Genomic DNA, 19,701 nt, shown 5'->3' with positions numbered 1-19,701 from the left:
TTAATACAAAATAGAGCTTTCGACTATACTTACGATACTATAAAAAAAAATTAAAAATATAAAAATAAAAGTATTTTTTTTTCAAAACACGTTCAGTGTGATGAGTCGATCGACCTACCATTCATACGCTCATAAGATTTTTAATATAGTTAAGGTCAGTGTGAGCTTATTTATACATATTTAAATTTCAATTTTTGTGACAGTATAGAATTCTTAAGCATCCTGTGTATGTTTGTTAGCAAAATCCATTTTGTCAATTTTTTGCAAAATGGCGACAAGTATTAAAATTCAATCACTTATAACTCAGTAGTGTTGAATTTTGTCAAAAAGGTCTCTATACATGAAATGTTGAGAAGCCTAAAGTTCATCAGAATAAAATATAAAAAATATATATTTTTGCTTGAAAACAAGCGATGTATCAGTTCGATCGTACCCCCATACTAGCCATTTTGAGACTTTCGGAAGAGTTAACACTCTTAACTGTTTGGTTTCGAAGATAAAAATTTAAATTTTGAGTATCGCATAGAACTAACGTGCAGCCCCTATACGTTATGTTTAAAAAAAATATATAAAATTTTTTTTCAAAATGGCGGCTAATGTAAAAATTCAAAGTGTCATAACTTTGCTAAATGAAATCCTACTAAAAAATGTCTAATGCAAAAAGTGTTTGGAATTTTAATTTGCATATAAAAGCAATTTTTAATTATTTTTTTTAATAAAAACCGAGTCTTACCATATATTGACCGAGACCTCGAACGAGCTTTTATGCGACTCTGCATATAGTTAATGCTCGTACAAGGTCTCTATTTAAGAAATAGACTTGAATTTTTAATACAAAATAGAGCTTTCGACTATACTTACGATACTATAAAAAAAAATTAAAAATTAAAAAATAAAAGTATTTTTTTTTCAAAACACGTTCAGTGTGATGAGTCGATCGACCTACCATTCATACGCTCATAAGATTTTTAATATAGTTAAGGTCAGTGTGAGCTTATTTATACATATTTAAATTTCAATTTTTGTGACAGTATAGAATTCTTAAGCATCCTGTGTATGTTTGTTAGCAAAATCCATTTTGTCAATTTTTTGCAAAATGGCGACAAGTATTAAAATTCAATCACTTATAACTCAGTAGTGTTGAATTTTGTCAAAAAGGTCTCTATACATGAAATGTTGAGAAGCCTAAAGTTCATCAGAATAAAATATAAAAAATATATATTTTTGCTTGAAAACAAGCGATGTATCAGTTCGATCGTACCCCCATACTAGCCATTTTGAGACTTTCGGAAGAGTTAACGCTCTTAACTGTTTGGTTTCGAAGATAAAAATTTAAATTTTGAGTATCGCATAGAACTAACGTGCAGCCCCTATACGTTATGTTTAAAAAAAATATATAAAATTTTTTTTCAAAATGGCGGCCAATGTAAAAATTCAAAGTGTCATAACTTTGCTAAATAAAATCCTACTGAAAAATGTCTAATGCAAAAAGTGTTTGGAATTTTAATTTGCATATAAAAGCAATTTTTAATTATTTTTTTTTTAATAAAAACCGAGTCTTACCATATATCGACCGAGACCTCGAACGAGCTTTTATGCGACTCTGCATATAGTTAACGCTCGTACGAGGTTTCTATTGAAGAAATCGACTTGAATTTTTGATACAAAATAGAGCTTTCGACTATACTTACGATACTATAAAAAAAAATTAAAAATTAAAAAATAAAAGTATTTTTTTTTCAAAACACGTTCAGTGTGATGAGTCGATCGACCTACCATTCATACGCTCATAAGATTTTTAATATAGTTAAGGTCAGTGTGAGCTTATTTATACATATTTAAATTTCAATTTTTGTGACAGTATAGAATTCTTAAGCATCCTGTGTATGTTTGTTAGCAAAATCCATTTTGTCAATTTTTTGCAAAATGGCGACAAGTATTAAAATTCAATCACTTATAACTCAGTAGTGTTGAATTTTGTCAAAAAGGTCTCTATACATGAAATGTTGAGAAGCCTAAAGTTCATCAGAATAAAATATAAAAAATATATATTTTTGCTTGAAAACAAGCGATGTATCAGTTCGATCGTACCCCCATACTAGCCATTTTGAGACTTTCGGAAGAGTTAACGCTCTTAACTGTTTGGTTTCGAAGATAAAAATTTAAATTTTAAAGATCGCATAGAACTAACGTGCAGCCCCTATACGTTATGTTTAAAAAAAATATATAAAATTTTTTTTCAAAATGGCGGCCAATGTAAAAATTCAAAGTGTCATAACTTTGCTTAATAAAATCCTACTGAAAAATGTCTAATGCAAAAAGTGTTTGGAATTTTAATTTGCATATAAAAGCAATTTTTAATTATTTTTTTTTTAATATAAACCGAGTCTTACCATATATCGACCGAGACCTCGAACGAGCTTTTATGCGACTCTGCATATAGTTAACGCTCGTACGAGGTTTCTATTGAAGAAATCGACTTGAATTTTTAAAACAAAATAGAGCTTTCGACTATACTTACGATACTATAAAAAAAAATTAAAAATTAAAAAATAAAAGTATTTTTTTTTCAAAACACGTTCAGTGTGATGAGTCGATCGACCTACCATTCATACGCTCATAAGATTTTTAATATAGTTAAGGTCAGTGTGAGCTTATTTATACATATTTAAATTTCAATTTTTGTGACAGTATAGAATTCTTAAGCATCCTGTGTATGTTTGTTAGCAAAATCCATTTTGTCAATTTTTTGCAAAATGGCGACAAGTATTAAAATTCAATCACTTATAACTCAGTAGTGTTGAATTTTGTCAAAAAGGTCTCTATACATGAAATGTTGAGAAGCCTAAAGTTCATCAGAATAAAATATAAAAAATATATATTTTTGCTTGAAAACAAGCGATGTATCAGTTCGATCGTACCCCCATACTAGCCATTTTGAGACTTTCGGAAGAGTTAACGCTCATAACTGTTTGGTTTCGAAGATAAAAATTTAAATTTTGAGTATCGCATAGAACTAACGTGCAGCCCCTATACGTTATGTTTAAAAAAAATATATAAAATTTTTTTTCAAAATGGCGGCCAATGTAAAAATTCAAAGTGTCATAACTTTGCTAAATGAAATCCTACTGAAAAATGTCTAATGCAAAAAGTGTTTGGAATTTTAATTTGCATATAAAAGCAATTTTTAATTATTTTTTTTAATAAAAACCGAGTCTTACCATATATCGACCGAGACCTCGAACGAGCTTTTATGCGACTCTGCATATAGTTAACGCTCGTACGAGGTTTCTATTGAAGAAATCGACTTGAATTTTTGATACAAAATAGAGCTTTCGACTATACTTACGATACTATAAAAAAAAATTAAAAATTAAAAAATAAAAGTATTTTTTTTTCAAAACACGTTCAGTGTGATGAGTCGATCGACCTACCATTCATACGCTCATAAGATTTTTAATATAGTTAAGGTCAGTGTGAGCTTATTTATACATATTTAAATTTCAATTTTTGTGACAGTATAGAATTCTTAAGCATCCTGTGTATGTTTGTTAGCAAAATCCATTTTGTCAATTTTTTGCAAAATGGCGACAAGTATTAAAATTCAATCACTTATAACTCAGTAGTGTTGAATTTTGTCAAAAAGGTCTCTATACATGAAATGTTGAGAAGCCTAAAGTTCATCAGAATAAAATATAAAAAATATATATTTTTGCTTGAAAACAAGCGATGTATCAGTTCGATCGTACCCCCATACTAGCCATTTTGAGACTTTCGGAAGAGTTAACGCTCTTAACTGTTTGGTTTCGAAGATAAAAATTTAAATTTTGAGTATCGCATAGAACTAACGTGCAGCCCCTATACGTTATGTTTAAAAAAAATATATAAAATTTTTTTTCAAAATGGCGGCTAATGTAAAAATTCAAAGTGTCATAACTTTGCTAAATAAAATCCTACTAAAAAATGTCTAATGCAAAAAGTGTTTGGAATTTTAATTTGCATATAAAAGCAATTTTTAATTATTTTTTTTTTAATAAAAACCGAGTCTTACCATATATCGACCGAGACCTCGAACGAGCTTTTATGCGACTCTGCATATAGTTAACGCTCGTACGAGGTTTCTATTTAAGAAATAGACTTGAATTTTTAATACAAAATAGAGCTTTCGACTATACTTACGATACTATAAAAAAAAATTAAAAATATAAAAATAAAAGTATTTTTTTTTCAAAACACGTTCAGTGTGATGAGTCGATCGACCTACCATTCATACGCTCATAAGATTTTTAATATAGTTAAGGTCAGTGTGAGCTTATTTATACATATTTAAATTTCAATTTTTGTGACAGTATAGAATTCTTAAGCATCCTGTGTATGTTTGTTAGCAAAATCCATTTTGTCAATTTTTTGCAAAATGGCGACAAGTATTAAAATTCAATCACTTATAACTCAGTAGTGTTGAATTTTGTCAAAAAGGTCTCTATACATGAAATGTTGAGAAGCCTAAAGTTCATCAGAATAAAATATAAAAAATATATATTTTTGCTTGAAAACAAGCGATGTATCAGTTCGATCGTACCCCCATACTAGCCATTTTGAGACTTTCGGAAGAGTTAACACTCTTAACTGTTTGGTTTCGAAGATAAAAATTTAAATTTTGAGTATCGCATAGAACTAACGTGCAGCCCCTATACGTTATGTTTAAAAAAAATATATAAAATTTTTTTTCAAAATGGCGGCTAATGTAAAAATTCAAAGTGTCATAACTTTGCTAAATGAAATCCTACTAAAAAATGTCTAATGCAAAAAGTGTTTGGAATTTTAATTTGCATATAAAAGCAATTTTTAATTATTTTTTTTAATAAAAACCGAGTCTTACCATATATTGACCGAGACCTCGAACGAGCTTTTATGCGACTCTGCATATAGTTAATGCTCGTACAAGGTCTCTATTTAAGAAATAGACTTGAATTTTTAATACAAAATAGAGCTTTCGACTATACTTACGATACTATAAAAAAAAATTAAAAATTAAAAAATAAAAGTATTTTTTTTTCAAAACACGTTCAGTGTGATGAGTCGATCGACCTACCATTCATACGCTCATAAGATTTTTAATATAGTTAAGGTCAGTGTGAGCTTATTTATACATATTTAAATTTCAATTTTTGTGACAGTATAGAATTCTTAAGCATCCTGTGTATGTTTGTTAGCAAAATCCATTTTGTCAATTTTTTGCAAAATGGCGACAAGTATTAAAATTCAATCACTTATAACTCAGTAGTGTTGAATTTTGTCAAAAAGGTCTCTATACATGAAATGTTGAGAAGCCTAAAGTTCATCAGAATAAAATATAAAAAATATATATTTTTGCTTGAAAACAAGCGATGTATCAGTTCGATCGTACCCCCATACTAGCCATTTTGAGACTTTCGGAAGAGTTAACGCTCTTAACTGTTTGGTTTCGAAGATAAAAATTTAAATTTTGAGTATCGCATAGAACTAACGTGCAGCCCCTATACGTTATGTTTAAAAAAAAATATAAAATTTTTTTTCAAAATGGCGGCTAATGTAAAAATTCAAAGTGTCATAACTTTGCTAAATGAAATCCTACTAAAAAATGTCTAATGCAAAAAGTGTTTGGAATTTTAATTTGCATATAAAAGCAATTTTTAATTATTTTTTTTTTAATAAAAACCGAGTCTTACCATATATTGACCGAGACCTCGAACGAGCTTTTATGCGACTCTGCATATAGTTAATGCTCGTACGAGGTTTCTATTTAAGAAATAGACTTGAATTTTTAATACAAAATAGAGCTTTCGACTATACTTACGATACTATAAAAAAAAATTAAAAATTAAAAAATAAAAGTATTTTTTTTTCAAAACACGTTCAGTGTGATGAGTCGATCGACCTACCATTCATACGCTCATAAGATTTTTAATATAGTTAAGGTCAGTGTGAGCTTATTTATACATATTTAAATTTCAATTTTTGTGACAGTATAGAATTCTTAAGCATCCTGTGTATGTTTGTTAGCAAAATCCATTTTGTCAATTTTTTGCAAAATGGCGACAAGTATTAAAATTCAATCACTTATAACTCAGTAGTGTTGAATTTTGTCAAAAAGGTCTCTATACATGAAATGTTGAGAAGCCTAAAGTTCATCAGAATAAAATATAAAAAATATATATTTTTGCTTGAAAACAAGCGATGTATCAGTTCGATCGTACCCCCATACTAGCCATTTTGAGACTTTCGGAAGAGTTAACGCTCTTAACTGTTTGGTTTCGAAGATAAAAATTTAAATTTTGAGTATCGCATAGAACTAACGTGCAGCCCCTATACGTTATGTTTAAAAAAAATATATAAATTTTTTTTTCAAAATGGCGGCTAATGTAAAAATTCAAAGTGTCATAACTTTGCTAAATGAAATCCTACTAAAAAATGACTAATGCAAAAAGTGTTTGGAATTTTAATTTGCATATAAAAGCAATTTTTAATTATTTTTTTTTTAATAAAAACCGAGTCTTACCATATATTGACCGAGACCTCGAACGAGCTTTTATGCGACTCTGCATATAGTTAATGCTCGTACGAGGTTTCTATTTAAGAAATAGACTTGAATTTTTAATACAAAATAGAGCTTTCGACTATACTTACGATACTATAAAAAAAAATTAAAAATTAAAAAATAAAAGTATTTTTTTTTCAAAACACGTTCAGTGTGATGAGTCGATCGACCTACCATTCATACGCTCATAAGATTTTTAATATAGTTAAGGTCAGTGTGAGCTTATTTATACATATTTAAATTTCAATTTTTGTGACAGTATAGAATTCTTAAGCATCCTGTGTATGTTTGTTAGCAAAATCCATTTTGTCAATTTTTTGCAAAATGGCGACAAGTATTAAAATTCAATCACTTATAACTCAGTAGTGTTGAATTTTGTCAAAAAGGTCTCTATACATGAAATGTTGAGAAGCCTAAAGTTCATCAGAATAAAATATAAAAAATATATATTTTTGCTTGAAAACAAGCGATGTATCAGTTCGATCGTACCCCCATACTAGCCATTTTGAGACTTTCGGAAGAGTTAACGCTCTTAACTGTTTGGTTTCGAAGATAAAAATTTAAATTTTGAGTATCGCATAGAACTAACGTGCAGCCCCTATACGTTATGTTTAAAAAAAATATATAAATTTTTTTTTCAAAATGGCGGCTAATGTAAAAATTCAAAGTGTCATAACTTTGCTAAATGAAATCCTACTAAAAAATGTCTAATGCAAAAAGTGTTTGGAATTTTAATTTGCATATAAAAGCAATTTTTAATTTTTTTTTTTAATAAAAACCGAGTCTTACCATATATTGACCGAGACCTCGAACGAGCTTTTATGCGACTCTGCATATAGTTAATGCTCGTACGAGGTTTCTATTTAAGAAATAGACTTGAATTTTTAATACAAAATAGAGCTTTCGACTATACTTACGATACTATAAAAAAAAATTAAAAATTAAAAAATAAAAGTATTTTTTTTTCAAAACACGTTCAGTGTGATGAGTCGATCGACCTACCATTCATACGCTCATAAGATTTTTAATATAGTTAAGGTCAGTGTGAGCTTATTTATACATATTTAAATTTCAATTTTTGTGACAGTATAGAATTCTTAAGCATCCTGTGTATGTTTGTTAGCAAAATCCATTTTGTCAATTTTTTGCAAAATGGCGACAAGTATTAAAATTCAATCACTTATAACTCAGTAGTGTTGAATTTTGTCAAAAAGGTCTCTATACATGAAATGTTGAGAAGCCTAAAGTTCATCAGAATAAAATATAAAAAATATATATTTTTGCTTGAAAACAAGCGATGTATCAGTTCGATCGTACCCCCATACTAGCCATTTTGAGACTTTCGGAAGAGTTAACGCTCTTAACTGTTTGGTTTCGAAGATAAAAATTTAAATTTTGAGTATCGCATAGAACTAACGTGCAGCCCCTATACGTTATGTTTAAAAAAAATATATAAAATTTTTTTTCAAAATGGCGGCTAATGTAAAAATTCAAAGTGTCATAACTTTGCTAAATGAAATCCTACTAAAAAATGTCTAATGCAAAAAGTGTTTGGAATTTTAATTTGCATATAAAAGCAATTTTTAATTATTTTTTTTTTAATAAAAACCGAGTCTTACCATATATTGACCGAGACCTCGAACGAGCTTTTATGCGACTCTGCATATAGTTAATGCTCGTACGAGGTTTCTATTTAAGAAATAGACTTGAATTTTTAATACAAAATAAAGCTTTCGACTATACTTACGATACTATAAAAAAAAATTAAAAATTAAAAAATAAAAGTATTTTTTTTTCAAAACACGTTCAGTGTGATGAGTCGATCGACCTACCATTCATACGCTCATAAGATTTTTAATATAGTTAAGGTCAGTGTGAGCTTATTTATACATATTTAAATTTCAATTTTTGTGACAGTATAGAATTCTTAAGCATCCTGTGTATGTTTGTTAGCAAAATCCATTTTGTCAATTTTTTGCAAAATGGCGACAAGTATTAAAATTCAATCACTTATAACTCAGTAGTGTTGAATTTTGTCAAAAAGGTCTCTATACATGAAATGTTGAGAAGCCTAAAGTTCATCAGAATAAAATATAAAAAATATATATTTTTGCTTGAAAACAAGCGATGTATCAGTTCGATCGTACCCCCATACTAGCCATTTTGAGACTTTCGGAAGAGTTAACGCTCTTAACTGTTTGGTTTCGAAGATAAAAATTTAAATTTTGAGTATCGCATAGAACTAACGTGCAGCCCCTATACGTTATGTTTAAAAAAAATATATAAAATTTTTTTTCAAAATGGCGGCTAATGTAAAAATTCAAAGTGTCATAACTTTGCTAAATAAAATCCTACTAAAAAATGTCTAATGCAAAAAGTGTTTGGAATTTTAATTTGCATATAAAAGCAATTTTTAATTATTTTTTTTTTAATAAAAACCGAGTCTTACCATATATCGACCGAGACCTCGAACGAGCTTTTATGCGACTCTGCATATAGTTAACGCTCGTACGAGGTTTCTATTTAAGAAATAGACTTGAATTTTTAATACAAAATAGAGCTTTCGACTATACTTACGATACTATAAAAAAAAATTAAAAATATAAAAATAAAAGTATTTTTTTTTCAAAACACGTTCAGTGTGATGAGTCGATCGACCTACCATTCATACGCTCATAAGATTTTTAATATAGTTAAGGTCAGTGTGAGCTTATTTATACATATTTAAATTTCAATTTTTGTGACAGTATAGAATTCTTAAGCATCCTGTGTATGTTTGTTAGCAAAATCCATTTTGTCAATTTTTTGCAAAATGGCGACAAGTATTAAAATTCAATCACTTATAACTCAGTAGTGTTGAATTTTGTCAAAAAGGTCTCTATACATGAAATGTTGAGAAGCCTAAAGTTCATCAGAATAAAATATAAAAAATATATATTTTTGCTTGAAAACAAGCGATGTATCAGTTCGATCGTACCCCCATACTAGCCATTTTGAGACTTTCGGAAGAGTTAACGCTCTTAACTGTTTGGTTTCGAAGATAAAAATTTAAATTTTGAGTATCGCATAGAACTAACGTGCAGCCCCTATACGTTATGTTTAAAAAAAATATATAAAATTTTTTTTCAAAATGGCGGCTAATGTAAAAATTCAAAGTGTCATAACTTTGCTAAATGAAATCCTACTAAAAAATGTCTAATGCAAAAAGTGTTTGGAATTTTAATTTGCATATAAAAGCAATTTTTAATTATTTTTTTTAATAAAAACCGAGTCTTACCATATATTGACCGAGACCTCGAACGAGCTTTTATGCGACTCTGCATATAGTTAATGCTCGTACAAGGTTTCTATTTAAGAAATAGACTTGAATTTTTAATACAAAATAGAGCTTTCGACTATACTTACGATACTATAAAAAAAAATTAAAAATTAAAAAATAAAAGTATTTTTTTTTCAAAACACGTTCAGTGTGATGAGTCGATCGACCTACCATTCATACGCTCATAAGATTTTTAATATAGTTAAGGTCAGTGTGAGCTTATTTATACATATTTGAATTTCAATTTTTGTGACAGTATAGAATTCTTAAGCATCCTGTGTATGTTTGTTAGCAAAATCCATTTTGTCAATTTTTTGCAAAATGGCGACAAGTATTAAAATTCAATCACCTATAACTCAGTAGTGTTGAATTTTGTCAAAAAGGTCTCTATACATGAAATGTTGAGAAGCCTAAAGTTCATCAGAATAAAATATAAAAAATATATATTTTTGCTTGAAAACAAGCGATGTATCAGTTCGATCGTACCCCCATACTAGCCATTTTGAGACTTTCGGAAGAGTTAACGCTCTTAACTGTTTGGTTTCGAAGATAAAAATTTAAATTTTGAGTATCGCATAGAACTAACGTGCAGCCCCTATACGTTATGTTTAAAAAAAATATATAAAATTTTTTTTCAAAATGGCGGCTAATGTAAAAATTCAAAGTGTCATAACTTTGCTAAATGAAATCCTACTAAAAAATGTCTAATGCAAAAAGTGTTTGGAATTTTAATTTGCATATAAAAGCAATTTTTAATTATTTTTTTTAATAAAAACCGAGTCTTACCATATATTGACCGAGACCTCGAACGAGCTTTTATGCGACTCTGCATATAGTTAATGCTCGTACAAGGTTTCTATTTAAGAAATAGACTTGAATTTTTAATACAAAATAGAGCTTTCGACTATACTTACGATACTATAAAAAAAAATTAAAAATTAAAAAATAAAAGTATTTTTTTTTCAAAACACGTTCAGTGTGATGAGTCGATCGACCTACCATTCATACGCTCATAAGATTTTTAATATAGTTAAGGTCAGTGTGAGCTTATTTATACATATTTAAATTTCAATTTTTGTGACAGTATAGAATTCTTAAGCATCCTGTGTATGTTTGTTAGCAAAATCCATTTTGTCAATTTTTTGCAAAATGGCGACAAGTATTAAAATTCAATCACTTATAACTCAGTAGTGTTGAATTTTGTCAAAAAGGTCTCTATACATGAAATGTTGAGAAGCCTAAAGTTCATCAGAATAAAATATAAAAAATATATATTTTTGCTTGAAAACAAGCGATGTATCAGTTCGATCGTACCCCCATACTAGCCATTTTGAGACTTTCGGAAGAGTTAACGCTCTTAACTGTTTGGTTTCGAAGATAAAAATTTAAATTTTGAGTATCGCATAGAACTAACGTGCAGCCCCTATACGTTATGTTTAAAAAAAAATATAAAATTTTTTTTCAAAATGGCGGCTAATGTAAAAATTCAAAGTGTCATAACTTTGCTAAATGAAATCCTACTAAAAAATGTCTAATGCAAAAAGTGTTTGGAATTTTAATTTGCATATAAAAGCAATTTTTAATTATTTTTTTTTTAATAAAAACCGAGTCTTACCATATATTGACCGAGACCTCGAACGAGCTTTTATGCGACTCTGCATATAGTTAATGCTCGTACGAGGTTTCTATTTAAGAAATAGACTTGAATTTTTAATACAAAATAGAGCTTTCGACTATACTTACGATACTATAAAAAAAAATTAAAAATTAAAAAATAAAAGTATTTTTTTTTCAAAACACGTTCAGTGTGATGAGTCGATCGACCTACCATTCATACGCTCATAAGATTTTTAATATAGTTAAGGTCAGTGTGAGCTTATTTATACATATTTGAATTTCAATTTTTGTGACAGTATAGAATTCTTAAGCATCCTGTGTATGTTTGTTAGCAAAATCCATTTTGTCAATTTTTTGCAAAATGGCGACAAGTATTAAAATTCAATCACTTATAACTCAGTAGTGTTGAATTTTGTCAAAAAGGTCTCTATACATGAAATGTTGAGAAGCCTAAAGTTCATCAGAATAAAATATAAAAAATATATATTTTTGCTTGAAAACAAGCGATGTATCAGTTCGATCGTACCCCCATACTAGCCATTTTGAGACTTTCGGAAGAGTTAACGCTCTTAACTGTTTGGTTTCGAAGATAAAAATTTAAATTTTGAGTATCGCATAGAACTAACGTGCAGCCCCTATACGTTATGTTTAAAAAAAATATATAAATTTTTTTTTCAAAATGGCGGCTAATGTAAAAATTCAAAGTGTCATAACTTTGCTAAATGAAATCCTACTAAAAAATGTCTAATGCAAAAAGTGTTTGGAATTTTAATTTGCATATAAAAGCAATTTTTAATTTTTTTTTTTTTAATAAAAACCGAGTCTTACCATATATTGACCGAGACCTCGAACGAGCTTTTATGCGACTCTGCATATAGTTAATGCTCGTACGAGGTTTCTATTTAAGAAATAGACTTGAATTTTTAATACAAAATAGAGCTTTCGACTATACTTACGATACTATAAAAAAAAATTAAAAATTAAAAAATAAAAGTATTTTTTTTTCAAAACACGTTCAGTGTGATGAGTCGATCGACCTACCATTCATACGCTCATAAGATTTTTAATATAGTTAAGGTCAGTGTGAGCTTATTTATACATATTTAAATTTCAATTTTTGTGACAGTATAGAATTCTTAAGCATCCTGTGTATGTTTGTTAGCAAAATCCATTTTGTCAATTTTTTGCAAAATGGCGACAAGTATTAAAATTCAATCACTTATAACTCAGTAGTGTTGAATTTTGTCAAAAAGGTCTCTATACATGAAATGTTGAGAAGCCTAAAGTTCATCAGAATAAAATATAAAAAATATATATTTTTGCTTGAAAACAAGCGATGTATCAGTTCGATCGTACCCCCATACTAGCCATTTTGAGACTTTCGGAAGAGTTAACGCTCTTAACTGTTTGGTTTCGAAGATAAAAATTTAAATTTTGAGTATCGCATAGAACTAACGTGCAGCCCCTATACGTTATGTTTAAAAAAAATATATAAAATTTTTTTTCAAAATGGCGGCTAATGTAAAAATTCAAAGTGTCATAACTTTGCTAAATGAAATCCTACTGAAAAATGTCTAATGCAAAAAGTGTTTGGAATTTTAATTTGCATATAAAAGCAATTTTTAATTATTTTTTTTTTAATAAAAACCGAGTCTTACCATATATTGACCGAGACCTCGAACGAGCTTTTATGCGACTCTGCATATAGTTAATGCTCGTACGAGGTTTCTATTTAAGAAATAGACTTGAATTTTTAATACAAAATAGAGCTTTCGACTATACTTACGATACTATAAAAAAAAATTAAAAATTAAAAAATAAAAGTATTTTTTTTTCAAAACACGTTCAGTGTGATGAGTCGATCGACCTACCATTCATACGCTCATAAGATTTTTAATATAGTTAAGGTCAGTGTGAGCTTATTTATACATATTTGAATTTCAATTTTTGTGACAGTATAGAATTCTTAAGCATCCTGTGTATGTTTGTTAGCAAAATCCATTTTGTCAATTTTTTGCAAAATGGCGACAAGTATTAAAATTCAATCACTTATAACTCAGTAGTGTTGAATTTTGTCAAAAAGGTCTCTATACATGAAATGTTGAGAAGCCTAAAGTTCATCAGAATAAAATATAAAAAATATATATTTTTGCTTGAAAACAAGCGATGTATCAGTTCGATCGTACCCCCATACTAGCCATTTTGAGACTTTCGGAAGAGTTAACGCTCTTAACTGTTTGGTTTCGAAGATAAAAATTTAAATTTTGAGTATCGCATAGAACTAACGTGCAGCCCCTATACGTTATGTTTAAAAAAAATATATAAAATTTTTTTTCAAAATGGCGGCTAATGTAAAAATTCAAAGTGTCATAACTTTGTTAAATGAAATCCTACTAAAAAATGTCTAATGCAAAAAGTGTTTGGAATTTTAATTTGCATATAAAAGCAATTTTTAATTATTTTTTTTTTAATAAAAACCGAGTCTTACCATATATTGACCGAGACCTCGAACGAGCTTTTATGCGACTCTGCATATAGTTAATGCTCGTACGAGGTTTCTATTTAAGAAATAGACTTGAATTTTTAATACAAAATAAAGCTTTCGACTATACTTACGATACTATAAAAAAAAATTAAAAATTAAAAAATAAAAGTATTTTTTTTTCAAAACACGTTCAGTGTGATGAGTCGATCGACCTACCATTCATACGCTCATAAGATTTTTAATATAGTTAAGGTCAGTGTGAGCTTATTTATACATATTTAAATTTCAATTTTTGTGACAGTATAGAATTCTTAAGCATCCTGTGTATGTTTGTTAGCAAAATCCATTTTGTCAATTTTTTGCAAAATGGCGACAAGTATTAAAATTCAATCACTTATAACTCAGTAGTGTTGAATTTTGTCAAAAAGGTCTCTATACATGAAATGTTGAGAAGCCTAAAGTTCATCAGAATAAAATATAAAAAATATATATTTTTGCTTGAAAACAAGCGATGTATCAGTTCGATCGTACCCCCATACTAGCCATTTTGAGACTTTCGGAAGAGTTAACGCTCTTAACTGTTTGGTTTCGAAGATAAAAATTTAAATTTTGAGTATCGCATAGAACTAACGTGCAGCCCCTATACGTTATGTTTAAAAAAAAATATAAAATTTTTTTTCAAAATGGCGGCTAATGTAAAAATTCAAAGTGTCATAACTTTGCTAAATGAAATCCTACTGAAAAATGTCTAATGCAAAAAGTGTTTGGAATTTTAATTTGCATATAAAAGCAATTTTTAATTATTTTTTTTTTAATAAAAACCGAGTCTTACCATATATTGACCGAGACCTCGAACGAGCTTTTATGCGACTCTGCATATAGTTAATGCTCGTACGAGGTTTCTATTTAAGAAATAGACTTGAATTTTTAATACAAAATAGAGCTTTCGACTATACTTACGATACTATAAAAAAAAATTAAAAATTAAAAAATAAAAGTATTTTTTTTTCAAAACACGTTCAGTGTGATGAGTCGATCGACCTACCATTCATACGCTCATAAGATTTTTAATATAGTTAAGGTCAGTGTGAGCTTATTTATACATATTTGAATTTCAATTTTTGTGACAGTATAGAATTCTTAAGCATCCTGTGTATGTTTGTTAGCAAAATCCATTTTGTCAATTTTTTGCAAAATGGCGACAAGTATTAAAATTCAATCACTTATAACTCAGTAGTGTTGAATTTTGTCAAAAAGGTCTCTATACATGAAATGTTGAGAAGCCTAAAGTTCATCAGAATAAAATATAAAAAATATATATTTTTGCTTGAAAACAAGCGATGTATCAGTTCGATCGTACCCCCATACTAGCCATTTTGAGACTTTCGGAAGAGTTAACGCTCTTAACTGTTTGGTTTCGAAGATAAAAATTTAAATTTTGAGTATCGCATAGAACTAACGTGCAGCCCCTATACGTTATGTTTAAAAAAAATATATAAATTTTTTTTTCAAAATGGCGGCTAATGTAAAAATTCAAAGTGTCATAACTTTGCTAAATGAAATCCTACTAAAAAATGTCTAATGCAAAAAGTGTTTGGAATTTTAATTTGCATATAAAAGCAATTTTTAATTTTTTTTTTTTTAATAAAAACCGAGTCTTACCATATATTGACCGAGACCTCGAACGAGCTTTTATGCGACTCTGCATATAGTTAATGCTCGTACGAGGTTTCTATTTAAGAAATAGACTTGAATTTTTAATACAAAATAGAGCTTTCGACTATACTTACGATACTATAAAAAAAAATTAAAAATTAAAAAATAAAAGTATTTTTTTTTCAAAACACGTTCAGTGTGATGAGTCGATCGACCTACCATTCATACGCTCATAAGATTTTTAATATAGTTAAGGTCAGTGTGAGCTTATTTATACATATTTAAATTTCAATTTTTGTGACAGTATAGAATTCTTAAGCATCCTGTGTATGTTTGTTAGCAAAATCCATTTTGTCAATTTTTTGCAAAATGGCGACAAGTATTAAAATTCAATCACTTATAACTCAGTAGTGTTGAATTTTGTCAAAAAGGTCTCTATACATGAAATGTTGAGAAGCCTAAAGTTCATCAGAATAAAATATAAAAAATATATATTTTTGCTTGAAAACAAGCGATGTATCAGTTCGATCGTACCCCCATACTAGCCATTTTGAGACTTTCGGAAGAGTTAACGCTCTTAACTGTTTGGTTTCGAAGATAAAAATTTAAATTTTGAGTATCGCATAGAACTAACGTGCAGCCCCTATACGTTATGTTTAAAAAAAATATATAAAATTTTTTTTCAAAATGGCGGCTAATGTAAAAATTCAAAGTGTCATAACTTTGCTAAATGAAATCCTACTGAAAAATGTCTAATGCAAAAAGTGTTTGGAATTTTAATTTGCATATAAAAGCAATTTTTAATTATTTTTTTTTTAATAAAAACCGAGTCTTACCATATATCGACCGAGACCTCGAACGAGCTTTTATGCGACTCTGCATATAGTTAACGCTCGTACGAGGTTTCTATTTAAGAAATAGACTTGAATTTTTAATACAAAATAGAGCTTTCGACTATACTTACGATACTATAAAAAAAAATTAAAAATTAAAAAATAAAAGTATTTTTTTTTCAAAACACGTTCAGTGTGATGAGTCGATCGACCTACCATTCATACGCTCATAAGATTTTTAATATAGTTAAGGTCAGTGTGAGCTTATTTATACATATTTAAATTTCAATTTTTGTGACAGTATAGAATTCTTAAGCATCCTGTGTATGTTTGTTAGCAAAATCCATTTTGTCAATTTTTTGCAAAATGGCGACAAGTATTAAAATTCAATCACTTATAACTCAGTAGTGTTGAATTTTGTCAAAAAGGTCTCTATACATGAAATGTTGAGAAGCCTAAAGTTCATCAGAATAAAATATAAAAAATATATATTTTTGCTTGAAAACAAGCGATGTATCAGTTCGATCGTACCCCCATACTAGCCATTTTGAGACTTTCGGAAGAGTTAACGCTCTTAACTGTTTGGTTTCGAAGATAAAAATTTAAATTTTGAGTATCGCATAGAACTAACGTGCAGCCCCTATACGTTATGTTTAAAAAAAATATATAAAAATTTTTTTCAAAATGGCGGCTAATGTAAAAATTCAAAGTGTCATAACTTTGCTAAATGAAATCCTACTAAAAAATGTCTAATGCAAAAAGTGTTTGGAATTTTAATTTGCATATAAAAGCAATTTTTAATTATTTTTTTTTTAATAAAAACCGAGTCTTACCATATATCGACCGAGACCTCGAACGAGCTTTTATGCGACTCTGCATATAGTTAACGCTCGTACGAGGTTTCTATTTAAGAAATAGACTTGAATTTTTAATACAAAATAGAGCTTTCGACTATACTTACGATACTATAAAAAAAAATTAAAAATTAAAAAATAAAAGTATTTTTTTTTCAAAACACGTTCAGTGTGATGAGTCGATCGACCTACCATTCATACGCTCATAAGATTTTTAATATAGTTAAGGTCAGTGTGAGCTTATTTATACATATTTAAATTTCAATTTTTGTGACAGTATAGAATTCTTAAGCATCCTGTGTATGTTTGTTAGCAAAATCCATTTTGTCAATTTTTTGCAAAATGGCGACAAGTATTAAAATTCAATCACTTATAACTCAGTAGTGTTGAATTTTGTCAAAAAGGTCTCTATACATGAAATGTTGAGAAGCCTAAAGTTCATCAGAATAAAATATAAAAAATATATATTTTTGCTTGAAAACAAGCGATGTATCAGTTCGATCGTACCCCCATACTAGCCATTTTGAGACTTTCGGAAGAGTTAACGCTCTTAACTGTTTGGTTTCGAAGATAAAAATTTAAATTTTGAGTATCGCATAGAACTAACGTGCAGCCCCTATACGTTATGTTTAAAAAAAATATATAAAATTTTTTTTCAAAATGGCGGCTAATGTAAAAATTCAAAGTGTCATAACTTTGCTAAATGAAATCCTACTAAAAAATGTCTAATGCAAAAAGTGTTTGGAATTTTAATTTGCATATAAAAGCAATTTTTAATTATTTTTTTTTTAATAAAAACCGAGTCTTACCATATATTGACCGAGACCTCGAACGAGCTTTTATGCGACTCTGCATATAGTTAATGCTCGTACGAGGTTTCTATTTAAGAAATAGACTTGAATTTTTAATACAAAATAGAGCTTTCGACTATACTTACGATACTATAAAAAAAAATTAAAAATTAAAAAATAAAAGTATTTTTTTTTCAAAACACGTTCAGTGTGATGAGTCGATCGACCTACCATTCATACGCTCATAAGATTTTTAATATAGTTAAGGTCAGTGTGAGCTTATTTATACATATTTAAATTTCAATTTTTGTGACAGTATAGAATTCTTAAGCATCCTGTGTATGTTTGTTAGCAAAATCCATTTTGTCAATTTTTTGCAAAATGGCGACAAGTATTAAAATTCAATCACTTATAACTCAGTAGTGTTGAATTTTGTCAAAAAGGTCTCTATACATGAAATGTTGAGAAGCCTAAAGTTCATCAGAATAAAATATAAAAAATATATATTTTTGCTTGAAAACAAGCGATGTATCAGTTCGATCGTACCCCCATACTAGCCATTTTGAGACTTTCGGAAGAGTTGACGCTCTTAACTGTTTGGTTTCGAAGATAAAAATTTAAATTTTGAGTATCGCATAGAACTAACGTGCAGCCCCTATACGTTATGTTTAAAAAAAATATATAAAATTTTTTTTCAAAATGGCGGCCAATGTAAAAATTCAAAGTGTCATAACTTTGCTAAATGAAATCCTACTGAAAAATGTCTAATGCAAAAAGTGTTTGGAATTTTAATTTGCATATAAAAGCAATTTTTAATTATTTTTTTTTTAATAAAAACCGAGTCTTACCATATATCGACCGAGACCTCGAACGAGCTTTTATGCGACTCTGCATATAGTTAACGCTCGTACGAGGTTTCTATTGAAGAAATCGACTTGAATTTTTGATACAAAATAGAGCTTTCGACTATACTTACGATACTATAAAAAAAAATTAAAAATTAAAAAATAAAAGTATTTTTTTTTCAAAACACGTTCAGTGTGATGAGTCGATCGACCTACCATTCATACGCTCATAAGATTTTTAATATAGTTAAGGTCAGTGTGAGCTTATTTATACATATTTAAATTTCAATTTTTGTGACAGTATAGAATTCTTAAGCATCCTGTGTATGTTTGTTAGCAAAATCCATTTTGTCAATTTTTTGCAAAATGGCGACAAGTATTAAAATTCAATCACTTATAACTCAGTAGTGTTGAATTTTGTCAAAAAGGTCTCTATACATGAAATGTTGAGAAGCCTAAAGTTCATCAGAATAAAATATAAAAAATATATATTTTTGCTTGAAAACAAGCGATGTATCAGTTCGATCGTACCCCCATACTAGCCATTTTGAGACTTTCGGAAGAGTTGACGCTCTTAACTGTTTGGTTTCGAAGATAAAAATTTAAATTTTGAGTATCGCATAGAACTAACGTGCAGCCCCTATACGTTATGTTTAAAAAAAATATATAAAATTTTTTTTCAAAATGGCGGCCAATGTAAAAATTCAAAGTGTCATAACTTTGC

The sequence above is a fragment of the Plectrocnemia conspersa genome, unplaced genomic scaffold (assembly GCF_051122295.1).
Source record: "Plectrocnemia conspersa isolate PC_06_02 unplaced genomic scaffold, ASM5112229v1 ptg000002l, whole genome shotgun sequence".
Lineage (NCBI taxonomy): Eukaryota > Metazoa > Arthropoda > Insecta > Trichoptera > Polycentropodidae > Plectrocnemia > Plectrocnemia conspersa.
The sequence above is the reverse complement of the archived record's forward strand: the minus strand, read 5'-3'. Positions refer to the sequence as shown.